The sequence below is a fragment of the Oncorhynchus gorbuscha genome, linkage group LG14 (assembly GCF_021184085.1).
Source record: "Oncorhynchus gorbuscha isolate QuinsamMale2020 ecotype Even-year linkage group LG14, OgorEven_v1.0, whole genome shotgun sequence".
Lineage (NCBI taxonomy): Eukaryota > Metazoa > Chordata > Actinopteri > Salmoniformes > Salmonidae > Oncorhynchus > Oncorhynchus gorbuscha.
Window position 1 is genome coordinate 71,594,773 of NC_060186.1, and position 14,988 is coordinate 71,609,760.

The 14,988-nt window shown below is 40.8% G+C and overlaps 1 protein-coding gene across 1 annotated transcript in view; it reads left to right on the forward strand.

Moving 5' to 3' along the window:
* The window catches only part of LOC123995379 (alpha-(1,6)-fucosyltransferase-like), a 207,580-nt gene that overhangs the window by 107,111 nt on the left and 85,481 nt on the right, over window positions 1–14,988 (forward strand). The window lies entirely within an intron of this gene.

Consider the following 14,988-nt stretch of genomic DNA (forward strand, 5'->3'; position numbering starts at 1 on the left):
ATATATTTTCATGATGTGTGAGACATACAGTAAGGTAATACAGTAACACTTGACAAACTGTAACTTTGTGATTATTACAGCCTTGCTGTTACATAGGACTTTGGAAATGGTTTTAGAATTGCATAATAATGGAGCTATGACATAAGTGGAGTAAGGAACAGTCACTATTCCTCTTGTGTACAGTAGTTACAAAAACGCTCAGATCATCGCTATGCAATTAAATATCAATTACCAACATTTTACGTAACATCATGCTAATAAAATGTTGCTCCAAAAGTATTTCCAGTTGTATTACATAGGCACAATAACAGTTGAATGTTAAGTGTTACTGAGAATGCTAGTTGTAAAGATCTATGGCTATGTCAAAAGGAAACTAAACATCCCAAAATTGTCTTCTTAAATCAACTACCCCCAAGGTAGGCTGAAAATCATGTTAGTTTGTATTCTGAATAAACTACCCCTTTATAGATGTTATAGTGTGTGTTTGAAACAAGAACACTTACCTTCAGGTGGACAAATCATTTCTTAGTTGTTTTTTTCTAGGCATCCAACTTGCTCTTTGCAATGTTTTTCAATGGCATTAATTACTCTACAGTATTTTCAGGTATCATACAATTAATTGCAGCTTTCAACCTTTTCAGTGGCATGTTGAAAGAGCCACACGGTAGTTGAGCATCACAACATATTTATAATTATCTGTACAAAATATAATTGGTTCATTTGTTTGACTTGGTTATGTACACCTGGGGCAATGGACATTCAGCAGAATGGTTATTTACAGAATTTTCAGGTAGAAATGTAACTTAAGAATGGGAAGAATAGAAATAGAAACATAGAACAGATCTACTGCTTCTTAGATTTGCTTTCAATGAAAATGACAGATCTGTAACTCAAATTTCTACATGAATTATGACGGGTCGCCCAACAAGTTACATGTTGCAACATTAAAACTATAATTATTCCAGGTATGACCAGAGTACACGCTAATATGCACTCATTCATGTAACCACACACACATACAGAAGTACACACACACACACACACACACACACACACACACACACACACACACACACACACACACACACACACACACACACACACACACACACACACACACACACACACACACACACACACACACACACACACATACAGAAGTTACTTACACACACACACATACAGAAGCACACACACACACACACACATACAGAAGTATACACACACATACAGAAGTATACATATACACACACACACACACACACACACACACATACAGAAGTACACACACACACACACACACACACATACAGAAGTACACACACACACACACACACATACAGAAGTACACACACACACATACAGAAGTACACAAACACACACACACACACACACACACAAAATAAATACAGTCCTTGAGTCTGAAAGCCACTAAAAGTGTAATATAAGTCCTCTTCTACAGTACAGCATCGTGCATTATTCAATAGAGTGGCTTTCATCCCAGTGCTTATTGCTTGGTGACTATGGCCTTGTGATATAGATGACCTCTCCTTGGGCTTCATGTCTAGCTCTTCTAGCTCTACGTTCTGCTCACCCCTTTCACAACGACAGTATCCTGGTGGTCCTATAGTTTCTGTGTGTGTGTCTGTGTGTGTGCGGTTACATGAGTGTGATGATGTCATCTCCCAGTCTTGGCAGTACTGTGAGTTAGTCAACTCAAAGGTCTCACATAATATGAGCAGCGGCGCTTCCCTGCTGCGGTTACCGTGACTGCCAGGGGAAAGGTATTATGGGTAGAGAGCGGCGTTAAGGTAGGGGAGTGAGGGTCGGTGAGAAGATTGGCGAGATGGCAGGCTATTTGGCGTTGCGAGTCAATCCACTTACGAAGAGCACTGCGCTCTTCATTCCCTTCTACTCCCTCCAGTCACAAGAGTGCAAATTCAAAAAGGAGCCATCGCATATTGCATTTAGGCTGGAGTCGCTGGCGCTTCACTTTCAATCAGGTTGCTCTTTTTTGGAGAGGAAGAGAAGAGGGGGAGGAAGGGGGACAGAAAATAGCAGTAAACGGCCAAGTTGTATAAAAATGTCAATGCTGTCAGCAAAACCGCCTCACGGTCCTTCCTCCGGTATCGAGGCAGATACATTTTGTTTTTATCTAGACCTGATATTATTATCATTTTATTATTGATAGAAAGTGCTTTGTGGAGCCTTATTCGCAGCAACTCAAGGACATTGTATATTCAAGATATGAGAAAATGCAATGTAGTACAGTGTTGCCTCTCCTATCACCTCATATTCACATCAACAATGTCTGTGTTGATCCCTTAAAAGACAGCCTGCCATTTCAGTTTCAGATCTAGTTTCCAATTCCAACTATTTTATTGAAGTCATTGTAACCTACTGTGTGTTATAGACGGTACATGTAAAGAAACATTTTCCTGTACTGGTTAACTATGGCCCTGAGTTTAGCTGTTTGTTGTTTCAATTGGGATTATTTGGTATTTTATTAGGATCCCCATTAGCTGTTGCAAAAGCAGCAGGTACTCTTCTTGGGTTACATACAAAACATGAAATATGACATAATGCAGATCATTAATAGACAAGAACAGAACTACATATAAAAAAAAAAATTAAAACACAAAATTTTTAAAATACATATCAATACAAACACACAAACTATCTAGGTCAAATAGGGGACAAGCGTTGTTCCGTGATGTTTCTTTAGTTGTTTTTTGAAACCAGGTTTGCTGATCATTTCAGCAATATGAGATGGAACAATAATGGCTCTATGTAATACCGTACGCTTTCTTGAATTTGTTCTGGATTTGGGGACGGTGAAAAGACCCCTGGTGGCATGTCTGGTTGGGTAAGTGTGTGTGTCAGAGCTGTGTGTAAGTTGACTATGCAAACAATTTTGGATTTTCAACACAATGTTTGTTATAGCAGGAGTTCATATCATTTAGCCTGGTCCCAAGCCTGTTTGGAGTGTTTAGCCAAGTCATTGTCTTGCCAGAGAGCACAAACACATCCATAAGGGCCATGTCAGGACAAACACTAACCTGGCTTCAGATCTGTTTGTGCTGTACAGTACCGGTCAATAGTTTGGACACACCTACTCATTCAAGGGTTTTTCTTTTGTTTTACTATTTTCTATATTATAGAATAATAGTGAAGACATCAAAACTATGAAATAACACGTGGAATAATGTAGTAACCAAAAAAATGTTAAACAAATCAAAATATATTTTATATTTCAGATTCTTCAAAGTAGCCACCCTTTGCCTTGATGACAGCTTTCCACAGTCTTGGCATTCTCTCAACCAACTTCACCTGGATTGCTTTTCCAACAGTCTTGAAGGAGTTCCCACATATGCTGAGCACTTGTTGGCTGCTTTTCCTTCACTTTGTGGTCCAACTCACCCCAAAGCATCTCAATTGGGTTGAGGTCGGGTGATTGTGGAGGCCAGGTCATCTGATGCAGCACTCCATCACTCTCCTTATTGGTCAAATAGCCCTTACACAGCCTGGAGGTGTGTTGGGTCATTGTCCTGTTGAAAAACAAATTATTGTCCCACTAAGCTCAAACCAGATGGGATGGCGTATCACTGCAGAATGCTGTGGTAGCCATGCTGGTTAAGTGTGCTTTGAATTCTAAATAAATTGCAGACAGTGTCACCAGCAAAGCCCCATCCCACCTCCTCCTCCATGCTTCACGGTGGGAACCACACATGCGCAGATCCGAAATCTCAAATTTGGACTCAGATTTCCACCTGTCTAATGTCCAAGCCTCTTCTTCTTATTGGTGTCCTTTAGTAGTGGTTTCTTTGCAGTAATTAGATCACAAAGGCCTGATTCATGCAGTCTCCCCTGAACAGTTGATGTTGAGATGTCTGTTACTTGAACTCTGTGAAGCATTTATTTGGGCTTCAATCTGAGGTGCAGTTAACTCTAATGAACGTATCCTCTGCAGTAGAGGTAAGTCTGGATCTTCCTTTCCTTTGACAGTCCTCATGAGAGCCAGTTTCATCATAGTGCTTGATGGTTTTTGCAACTGCACTTGAAGAAACGTTCAAAGTTCTTTAAATGTTCCGTATTGACTGACCTACATGTCTTAAAGTAATGATGGACTGTCATTTCTCTTTGTTTATTTGAGCTGTTCTTGCCATAATATGGACTTGGTCTTTAACCAGATAGGGATATCTTCTGTATACCAACCCTACCTTGTCACAACACAGCTGATTGGCTCAAACACATTAAGAAGGAAAGAAATTCCACAAATGTACTTTTAACAAGGTTAATTGAAACGCATTCCGGGTAACTACCTCATGAATTTGTTTGAGAGAATGCCAAGAGTTTGCACATCTGTCATCAAGGTTAAAGGGTGGCTACTCTGAAGAATCTCAAAAATGAAATAGATTTTGATTTGTTTAATGCGTCTTTGCTTACTACATGATTCCATATGTGTTATTTCATGGTTTTGATGTCTTCCCTATTAATCTACAATGTAGAAAATAGTAAACATGAAGAAAAACCCTGGAATGAGTAGGTGTGTCCAAACTTTTGACTGGTACTGTATGTCAAAGAGCATACTGTAAGAGATGGCTATAAACAGATCTGGGACCAGTGCTAGTGTCGTGCTCACCCTGACATGGACTTAGCCCACTGAACACAGTCTTCATTCATCACTGCTCCAGCCTGCCAGCCAACCTGTATCCCTCTAACACGGTGAAGAATTATTCACAGTACCCCTCCACCAAGCAAATGCATTAGCTGGCAACACGTAGCTACCCCTCTCGCTGCTTTCTTTTCATAATACAACCACAGCTCAGCATAACACTGCCCTACATGTAGAACATCCACCTGTCCTTATGTCAGCTCGTGTTAGTCACAGCAACAGTCCAGACCCGCCACAGAGCACAATAGCACAATATCACGATGGCTCTCAATAGCAGGCTAGAAGGACTGGTCTGCCATTATGGCTTGTTGTTTGCATGAAACAGGAAGCAGGGCCTCTTTGAGCCGACATGGTGCACAGTGGCACAATATCATGGTGATAGATCAATAGGAGGCCAGAAGGACAGCTAGTTGTGTGTGAGCCGCAGCTGTGTTGAGGGGTGTAGTCAGTAAAGCATGAAGGGTCTCTATGGAATTACATGGCACCAATTACATGTCCTTACATACCAACTGCTCTGCATGTTCCACAATCCACACGCTGACGTACACTGGCAGTACAGTTAACTTACTTTTTACTACGCTAGCCCGAAGCGATACTGTCTCACATGCACAAGAATACGCATGCAGAACCAAAGACACAGGCAGACTTAAAAACACACACATGCACGCAAGCACCCAACCACACACACAGAGACGGCCTATAAGACCACCCAGGATAACACTGGCCATAAGCCAATCCCATACCCCACACAGACACATGAGGAACTTGATATATCCCAAGTAAAGCCACACAGGGCATTCCCTATTATGTCTCAATACACACTCTATACCCAGCATCTCAACTCTATACACAGCATCTCAACTCTATACACAGCATCTCAACTCTATACCCATCATCTCAACTCTATACACAACCTTTGAAACTCTATACACAGCATCTCAACTCTATACCCATCATCTCAACCCTATACACAGCATCTCAACCCTATACACAGCATCTCAACTCTATACACAGCATCTCAACTCTATACACAGCATCTCAACTCTATACCCATCATCTCAACTGTAGACCCAGCATCTCATCTCTATATCCAGCATCTCAACTCTATACCCATCATCTCAACTCTATACCCATCATCTCAACTCTATACACAGCATTTAAACTCTATACACAGCATCTCAACTCTATACCCATCATCTCAACTCTATACACAGCATCTCAACCCTATACACAGCATCTCAACTCTATACACAGCATCTCAACCCTATACACAGCATCTCAACTCTATACACAGCATCTCAACTCTATACACAGCATCTCAACTCTATACACAGCATCTCAACTCTATACACAGCATCTCAACTCTATACACAGCATCTCAACTCTATACCCATCATCTCAACTCTATACACAGCATCTCAACCCTATACACAGCATCTCAACTCTATACACAGCATCTCAACTCTATACCCATCATCTCAACTGTAGACCCAGCATCTCATCTCTATACCCAGCATCTCAACTCTATACCCATCATCTCAACTGTAGACCCAGCATCTCAACTCTATACACAGCATCTCAACTCTATACACAGCATCTCAACTCTATACCCATCATCTCAACTGTAGACCCAGCATCTCAACTCTATACACAGCATCTCAACTCTATACCCAGCATCTCAACTCTATACACAGCATCTCAACTCTATACACAGCATCTCAACTCTATACCCATCATCTCAACTGTAGACCCAGCATCTCAACTCTATACACAGCATCTCAACTCTATACCCAGCATCTACAAGTCAAACACTATGATGGGGTTAGGAGTTGATAGATAAGGTGTGTATTCTCATTAACCAGGCAGCACAGATCCATCTCTCTCTATCTCCCTTTTTCTCTCTCTCTTTCTCTCTAATATATATATATCCATCTCTCTCTCTCTCTCTTTCTCTCTCAAATATATATATATATCCATCTCTCTCTCTCTTTCTCTCTCAAATATATATATATATATATCCATCTCTCTCTCTCTCTCTCTCTCTCTCTCTCTCTCTCTCTCTCTCTCTCTCTCAAATATATATATATATCCATCTCTCTCTCTTTCTCTCTCAAATATATATATATATATATCCATCTCTCTCTCTCTTTCTCTCTAATATATATATATATATCCATCTCTCTCTCTCTCTCTCTCTCTCTCTCTCTCTTTCTCTCTCAAATATATATATATATCCATCTCTCTCTCTCTTTCTCTCTCAAATATATATATATATATCCATCTCTCTCTCTCTTTCTCTCTAATAATATATATATATATATATATATATATATATATATATATATATATATATATATATCTATCTCTCTCTCTCTCTCTCTCTCTCTCCCTCTCTCTCTCTGTCTCTCTAATATATATATATATATATCTCGATCTCTCTATCTCTCTCTCTCTCTCTCTGTCTCTCTAATATATATATATATATATATATATCTCGATCTCTCTATCTCTCTCTCTCTCTCTAATATATATATATATATATCTCGATCTCTCTATCTCTCTAATATATATATATATATATCTCTATATCTCTCTCTCTCTCCCTCTGCCTCTCCCTCTGTCTCTCCCTCTGTCTCTCTTTCTCTCTAATATATATATATATATATATATATATATATATATATATATATATATCTCTATCTCTATCTCTCTCTCCCTCTGTCTCTCACAATTCAATTCAAGGAGCTACATTGGCATTATTTAACGTTGCCAAAGCAAGTGAAGTGGATAATATACACATGTCAAATAAACAGTAACAGAAGTTCCTTCTCTCTCTCTCTGTGTACAGTAAACATGACACTCACAGAAGTTCCTTCTCTCTCTCTCTGTGTACAGTAAACATGACACTCACAGAAGTTCCTTCTCTCTCTCTCTGTGTACAGTAAACATGACACTCACAGAAGTTCCTTCTCTCTCTCTCTGTGTACAGTAAACATGACACTCACAGAAGTTCCTTCTCTCTCTCTCTGTGTACAGTAAACATGACACTCACAGAAGTTCATTCTCTCTCTCTCTGTGTACAGTAAACATGACACTCACAGAAGTTCCTTCTCTCTCTCTCTGTGTACAGTAAACATGACACTCACAGAAGTTCCTTCTCTCTCTCTCTGTGTACAGTAAACATGACACTCACAGAAGTTCCTTCTCTCTCTCTCTGTGTACAGTAAACATGACACTCACAGAAGTTCCTTCTCTCTCTCTCTGTGTACAGTAAACATGACACTCACAGAAGTTCCTTCTCTCTCTCTCTCTCTGTGTACAGTAAACATGACACTCACAGAAGTTCCTTCTCTCTCTCTCTGTGTACAGTAAACATGACACTCACAGAAGTTCCTTCTCTCTCTCTCTGTGTACAGTAAACATGACACTCACAGAAGTTCCTTCTCTCTCTCTCTGTGTACAGTAAACATGACACTCACAGAAGTTCCTTCTCTCTCTCTCTGTGTACAGTAAACATGACACTCACAGAAGTTCCTTCTCTCTCTCTCTGTGTACAGTAAACATGACACTCACAGAAGTTCCTTCTCTCTCTCTCTGTGTACAGTAAACATGACACTCACAGAAGTTCCTTCTCTCTCTCTCTGTGTACAGTAAACATGACACTCACAGAAGTTCCTTCTCTCTCTCTCTGTGTACAGTAAACATGACACTCACAGAAGTTCCTTCTCTCTCTCTCTCTGTGTACAGTAAACATGACACTCACAGAAGTTCCTTCTCTCTCTCTCTGTGTATAGTAAACATGACACTCACAGAAGTTCCTTCTCTCTCTCTCTGTGTACAGTAAAGATGACACTCACAGAAGTTCCTTCTCTCTCTCTCTCTCTCTCTCTCTCTCTCTCTCTCTCTCTCTCTCTCTCTCTCTCTCTCTCTCTCTCTCTCTCTCTCTCTCTCTCTCTCTCTCTCTCTCTCTCTCTCTCTCTCTCTCTCTGTGAACAGTAAACATGGATCTGTGTAATCTGAGGGAAATATGTGTCTCTAATATGGTCATTTATTCGGCAGGAGGTTAGGAAGTGCAGCTCAGTTTCCACCTCATTTTGTGGGCAGTGTGCACATAGCCTGTCTTCTCTTGAAAGCCAGGTCTTTCTCAATAGCAAGGCTATGCTCACTGAGTCTGTACAGTGTCAATGCCTTCCTTACGTTTGGGTCAGTCACAGTGGTCAGGTATTCTGCCACTGTGTACTCTCTGTTCAGGGCCATATAGCATTCTAGTTTGCTCAGTTTTTTTGTACATTTTTTCCAATGTGCCAAGTAATTATATTTCTTGTTTTCTCGTGATTTGGTTGGGTCTAATTGTGTTGCTGTCCTGGTCTGTTTGTGTTTGTGAACAGAGTCCCAGGACCAGCTTGCTTAGGGGAATCTTCTCAAGGTTCATGATGGCTTTGTTATGGAAGATTTGGGAATCGCTTCCTTTTAGGTGGTTGTAGAAATTAATGGCTCTTTTCTGGATTTGGATAATTATTGGTTATCTGCATGCATTATTTGGTGTTTTACGTTGTACACAGAGGATATTTTTGCAGAATTCTGCATGCAGTCTCAATTTGGCGTTTGTCCCATTTTGTGAATTCTTGATGGGGGAGTGGACCCCAGATCTCACAACCATGAAGGGCAATGGGTTCTATAACTGATTCAAGTATTTTTTGCCAGATCTTAATTGGTATGTTGAATTTTATGTTCCTTTTGATGGCATAGAATGCCCTTCTTGCCTTGTCTCTCAGATGGCTCACAGCTGGAAGTTACCTGTGGCGCTGATGCTTAGGCCAAGGTATGTATAGTTTTCTGTGTGCTCTAAGGCAATGGTGTCTAGATGGAATTTGTATTTGTGGTCCTGGAACACCATTATTTTGGTCTTACTGAGATGTACTGTCAGGGCCCAGGTCTGTCAAAATCTGTTCATAAGATCTAGGTGCTGCTGTAGGCCCTCCTTGGTTGGTGACCGAAGCACCAGATCATCAGCAAAAAGTCGACATTTGACTTCAGATTTTAGTAGGGTGAGGCCGGGTGCTGCAGACTGTTCTAGTGGCCTCGCCAATTAGTTGATATATATGTTGAAGAGGGTGGGGTTTAAACTGCATCCCTGTCTCACCTCACGGCCCTGTGGGAAGAAATGTGTGTTTTTTTTGCGTGCATGGATTTATAATATTGTATGTTTTTCCTCCAACACCACTTTCCATCAATTTGTATAGCAGACCCTCATGCCAAAATGAGTCAAAAGCTTTTTTGAAATCAACAAAGCCTGAGAAGGCTTTGCCTTTATTTTGTTTTGTTTGTTTGTCAATTCCGGTGTGCAGGGTGAATATGTGGTCTGCCGTACAATAATCTGGTAGAAAGCCAATTTGACATTTGTTTTCACTGAGTACATTGTTTTCACTGTGGAAATGTACGAGTCTGCTATTAATGATAATGCAGAGGATTTTCCCAAGGTTTCTGTTGACACATATCCCACGGTAGTTATTGGGGTCAAATTTGTCTCCATTTTTGTGGATTGGGGTGATCAGTCCTTGGTTCCAAATATTGGGGAAGATGCCAGAGCTAAGGATGATTTTAAAGAGTTTTAGTATAGCCAATTGGAATTTGTTGTCTGTATATTTAATAATTTCATTGAGGATACCATCAACACCACAGGCCTTTTTGGTTTGGAGGGTTTTTATTTTGTCCTGTAGATCATTCAATGTAATTGGAGAATCCAGTGAGTTCTGGTTGTGTTTAGTAGTTGATTCTAAGATTTGTATTTGATCCTGTATTTGTTATATATGTATCTGTTTGTTCTTTGTTATAGAGCCAAAAAGATTGGAGAAGTGGTTTACCCAGACATCTCGATTTTGGATAGATAATTCTTCGTGTTGTTGTTTGTTTAGTGTTTCCAATTTTCCCAGAAGTGGTTAGAGTCTATGGATTCCTCAACTACATTGAGCTGATTTCTGACGTGCTGTTCCTTCTTTTTCTGTAGTGTATTTTCTGTATTGTTTTAGTGATTCACCATAGTGAAGGCGTGGACTCAGGTTTTCTGGTTCTCTATGTTTTTGTTTGGACAGGTTTCTCAATTTCTTTCTCAGATTTTTTTTTTCTTCATCAAACCATTTGTCATTGTTGTTCATTTTCTTTGGTTTTCTGTTTGACATTTTTAGGTTAGATAGGGAAGCTGAGAGGTCAAATATACTGTTAACATTTTCAACTGTCAAGTTTACACCTTCACTATATTACAGTGGAACGTTTTGTCCAGGAAGTTGTCTAGAAGGGATTGAATTTGTTGTTACCTAATTGTTTTTTTGGTAGGTTTCCACACTACATTCCTTCCTTCTATAGCATTACTCAGTTCCCGTGGCTTTGTTGCCTCATGATTGAGTATTGCTCTGTTCAAGTAGACTGTGATTTTGCTGTGGTCTGATAGGGGTGTCAGTGGGCTGACTGTGAATGCTCTGGAAGACTCTGGGTTGAGGTCAGTGATAAAGTAGTCTACAGTACTACTGCCAGGAGATGAGCTATAGGTGTACCTACCATAGGAGTCCCCTCGAAGCCTACCACTGACTATGTACATACCCAGCATGTAACAGAGCTATAGGTGTACCTACAGTAAGAGTCCTCTCGAAGCCTACCACTGACTATGTACAGACCCATGATGTAACAGAGCTATAGGTGTACCTACAGTAGGAGTCCTCTCTTAGCCTACCACTGACTATGTACATACCCAGGATGTAACAGAGCTATAGGTGTACCTACAGTAGGAGTCCTCTCGAAGCCTACCATTGACTATGTACATACCCAGAATGCAACAGAGCTATAGGTGTACCTACAGTAGGAGTCCTCTCGAAGCCTATTGACTATGTACATACCCAGGATGTAACAGAGCTATAGGTGTACCTACCATCGGAGTCCTCTCGAATTCTATTGACTATGTACATACACAGGATGTAACAGAGCTATAGGTGTACCTACAGTAGGAGTCCTCTCGAAGCCTACCATTGACTATGTACATACCCAGGATGCAACAGAGCTATAGGTGTACCTACAGTAGGAGTCCTCTCGAAGCCTACCACTGACTATGTACATACCCAGGATGCAACAGAGCTATAGGTTTACCTACAGTAGGAGTCCTCTCGAAGCCTACCATTGACTATGTACATACCCAGGATGCAACAGAGCTATAGGTGTACCTACAGTAGGAGTCCTCTCGAAGCCTACCATTGACTATGTACATACCCAGGATGCAACAGGGCTATAGGTGTACCTACAGTAGGAGTCCTCTCGAAGCCTACCATTGACTATGTACAGACCCAGGATGCAAAAGAGCTATAGGTGTACCTACCATTGACTATGTACAGACCCAGGATGCAACAGAGCTATAGGTGTACCTACCATTGACTATGTACATACCCAGGATGCAACAGAGCTATAGGTGTACCTACCATTGACTATGTACAGACCCAGCATATGACAGAGCTGCAGGAGTTGGGACCCTTTTGTTGGTTATGTAATAATAATAATGTTGTAGTTGTGTCTGGGGGGCAAATGGGGGAGAGAATGCTGTCATCTCCAGGCAGGTGTTTGTCCCCCTTTGTGCTGAGGGTGTCAGGTTCTTGTCCAGTTCTGGCATTTAGGTCACCACAGACTAGTACATGTCCCTGGGCCTGGAAATGATTGTTCTCCCCCTCCAGGATGGAGAAGCTGTCTTCATTAAAGTATGTGGATTGTAGCGGGGGGATAGAGGTAGCACACAGGATGACATTCTACTCTGTTAATTAAGATCATTTCCTTTTGAATTTCTTGCCAAATGTAAAATGTTCTTGTTTTGATTAATTTGATGGAGTGAGTTAGGTTTCCTCTATCCTCTGTACCCCTGAGTCCTTTCCCTCTCTCTCTCTCTCTCTCTCTTTCTGTCTCTCTGTCTCTCTCTCTGTCTCTCTCTCTCTCTCTCTCTCTCTCTCTCTCTCTCTCTCTCTCTCTCTCTCTCTCTCTATCTCTCTGCATATATTTATCTTTCTCTCTCTGTCTCTCTCACTCCCACATTGTCTCGCCCTCTCTCACTCTCTCTCTCCATCACTCTTTCACCCCTGAGTCCCTTCCCTGTTTCACACCTGGTAGTTTGGTGGATGGGACTCTAGCAGCATCTCTCTCTGTATCGCTCTCTCTCTCGTGCGCTCTCTCTCTCTTTCTGTCTCACTCTCTCTCTGTCTCTCTGTCTTTCTGTCTCTCTCTCTCTCTCTCTCTGCATATATTTCTCTTTCTCTCTCTGTCTCTGTCTCTCTCTCTTTCTCTCTCTCTCTCTCTCTCTCTCTCTCTCTGTCTGTCTGTCCATCTTACTCTTTCTCGCTCTCTATCAATTCAATTCAAATCAATTAAATGTACTTTATTGGCATGACATAACAATGTACATATTGCCAAATGCTTACTTTGGATATTTAAAATATGAAAATAAGAAGAATCAAAATTGTCGATGGGACAACAGTAACAACAATAACCAAGGGTCAAAATAACCATAACAATAACAATAAGCATACAGTAGAGTACATGTGCAGGTTGGTTGGTCTGTCAGACACTGTCCCTTATCTTATGGCAGGCAGCAATGTAGTTCGCTGCCAACCCACAGCTCTGTGTGTCCTCCCCCAACAGGACGGGTAGCCTACTCTCATCAGAGAGGTCTTTGAAACCTTGAATTAGAGTTTCAAATTTGGGGAAATGACACTCTCTAATTGTTTTATATATTTTTTTACATTTTGTCAGGAAATGCAGCTCCGTCTCAGGTTCTGCTGTTGTGCAGTGGTTGCACAGCCTTTCCTCTACAGGCAGCCAGGTTTTCCTGTGTGTACCCTTCTCAATGGCAAGGCTGTGCTCACTGGGCCGGTACTTTGTCAAGGTTTTTCTAAGGTTTTGATCAGTAACCATGGTCAAATAGTTAGCCACAGTGTACTGTCGATTTAGGGCCAGATATCCCATTTTGCTTTGTGCTTGGTTTTCCCAATAAGCAATGTAGTTTTGTTTTGACTGTGTTGTAATTTGGTTTATTCTGATTGATTGGATGTTCTGGTCCCGAGGCTTCAGTGTGTTAGTAGAACAGGTTTGTGAACTCAGCCCCAGGACCAGCTGGATGAGGGGACTCTTTTCTTTGCTCAGCTCTCGGCAATGCAGGGCTTGGTAATGATATGAGTGGGGGTCACTGTATTTTAGATGTTTCCAAAACTGAATTGCTCTTTTTTGAATTTATTATTAGTGGGTATTGGCCTAATTCTGCCCTGCATGCATCTTACAGAACTCTGCATGCAGGGTTTCGATGGGGTGTTTGTACCATTTGATGAAATCTTGTTTTGCAAGTGGATCCCACACCTTGCTGCCATAAAGTGCAATTGGTTCAATGACACATTCAATTAGTTTTAGACAAATTTTAACAGGTATTTCAATTTGAATTGTTTTGTAATGGCAAAGAATCCTCTGCTTTCTCTTTCAGTTCACTCTATGCTTCTTTAATACGGTATCCAGTTAAGCTGATTTTTAAACCTAAGTAATTGTAGTGTGTGCAGTACTCTATATAAACAGTGGGGAGTACAAGTATTTGATACACTGCCGATTTTGCAGGTTTTCCTACTTACAAAGCATGTAGAGGTCTGTCATTTTTATCATAGGTACACTTCAACTGTGAGAGACGGAATCTAAAACAAAAATCCAGAAAATCACATTGTATGATTTTTAAGTCATTAATTAGCATAGAGTAGGCATTTAACCTCTGAATTGTGAAGACTAACAACAGGGGCTGAGGATTTTTGTAGAATAGTGGCCAATTCGTTGATGTAAATATTGAAGAGTGCAGGACTCAGATTGCAACCCTGGCGAAGGCCCTGCCCCTGGTTAAAGGATTCTGTTATTTTCTTGCAATATTTTGATATTATTTTGGTGGACATGTTTATCTATCAGTGTGTGTAGGGTGTAAATATGATCAGTCGTGTGATGTTTTGGTATAAATCCAATTTGGCTTTTACTCAATACATTGTGCTTATTAAGGAAGTTTAGAACTCTTACATTTATAATACTACAGAAAACCTTCCCGTTTCTCTCTCTCTCACACTCTGTCTATCTATATTTCTCTCTTTCTCACTCTATTTCTCTCTTTCTCTATTACTATTTCTCTCTCTGTCTCCCTCTCCCTCTCTCTCTGTCTCTGTCTCCCTCTATCTCTGTCTCCCTCTCTCTCTGTCTCCCTATCTCTCTTTCTCTCTCTGTCTCTCTCTCCTGCTCTCTTGCTCTCTCTCTCTGTCTCTCTTTCT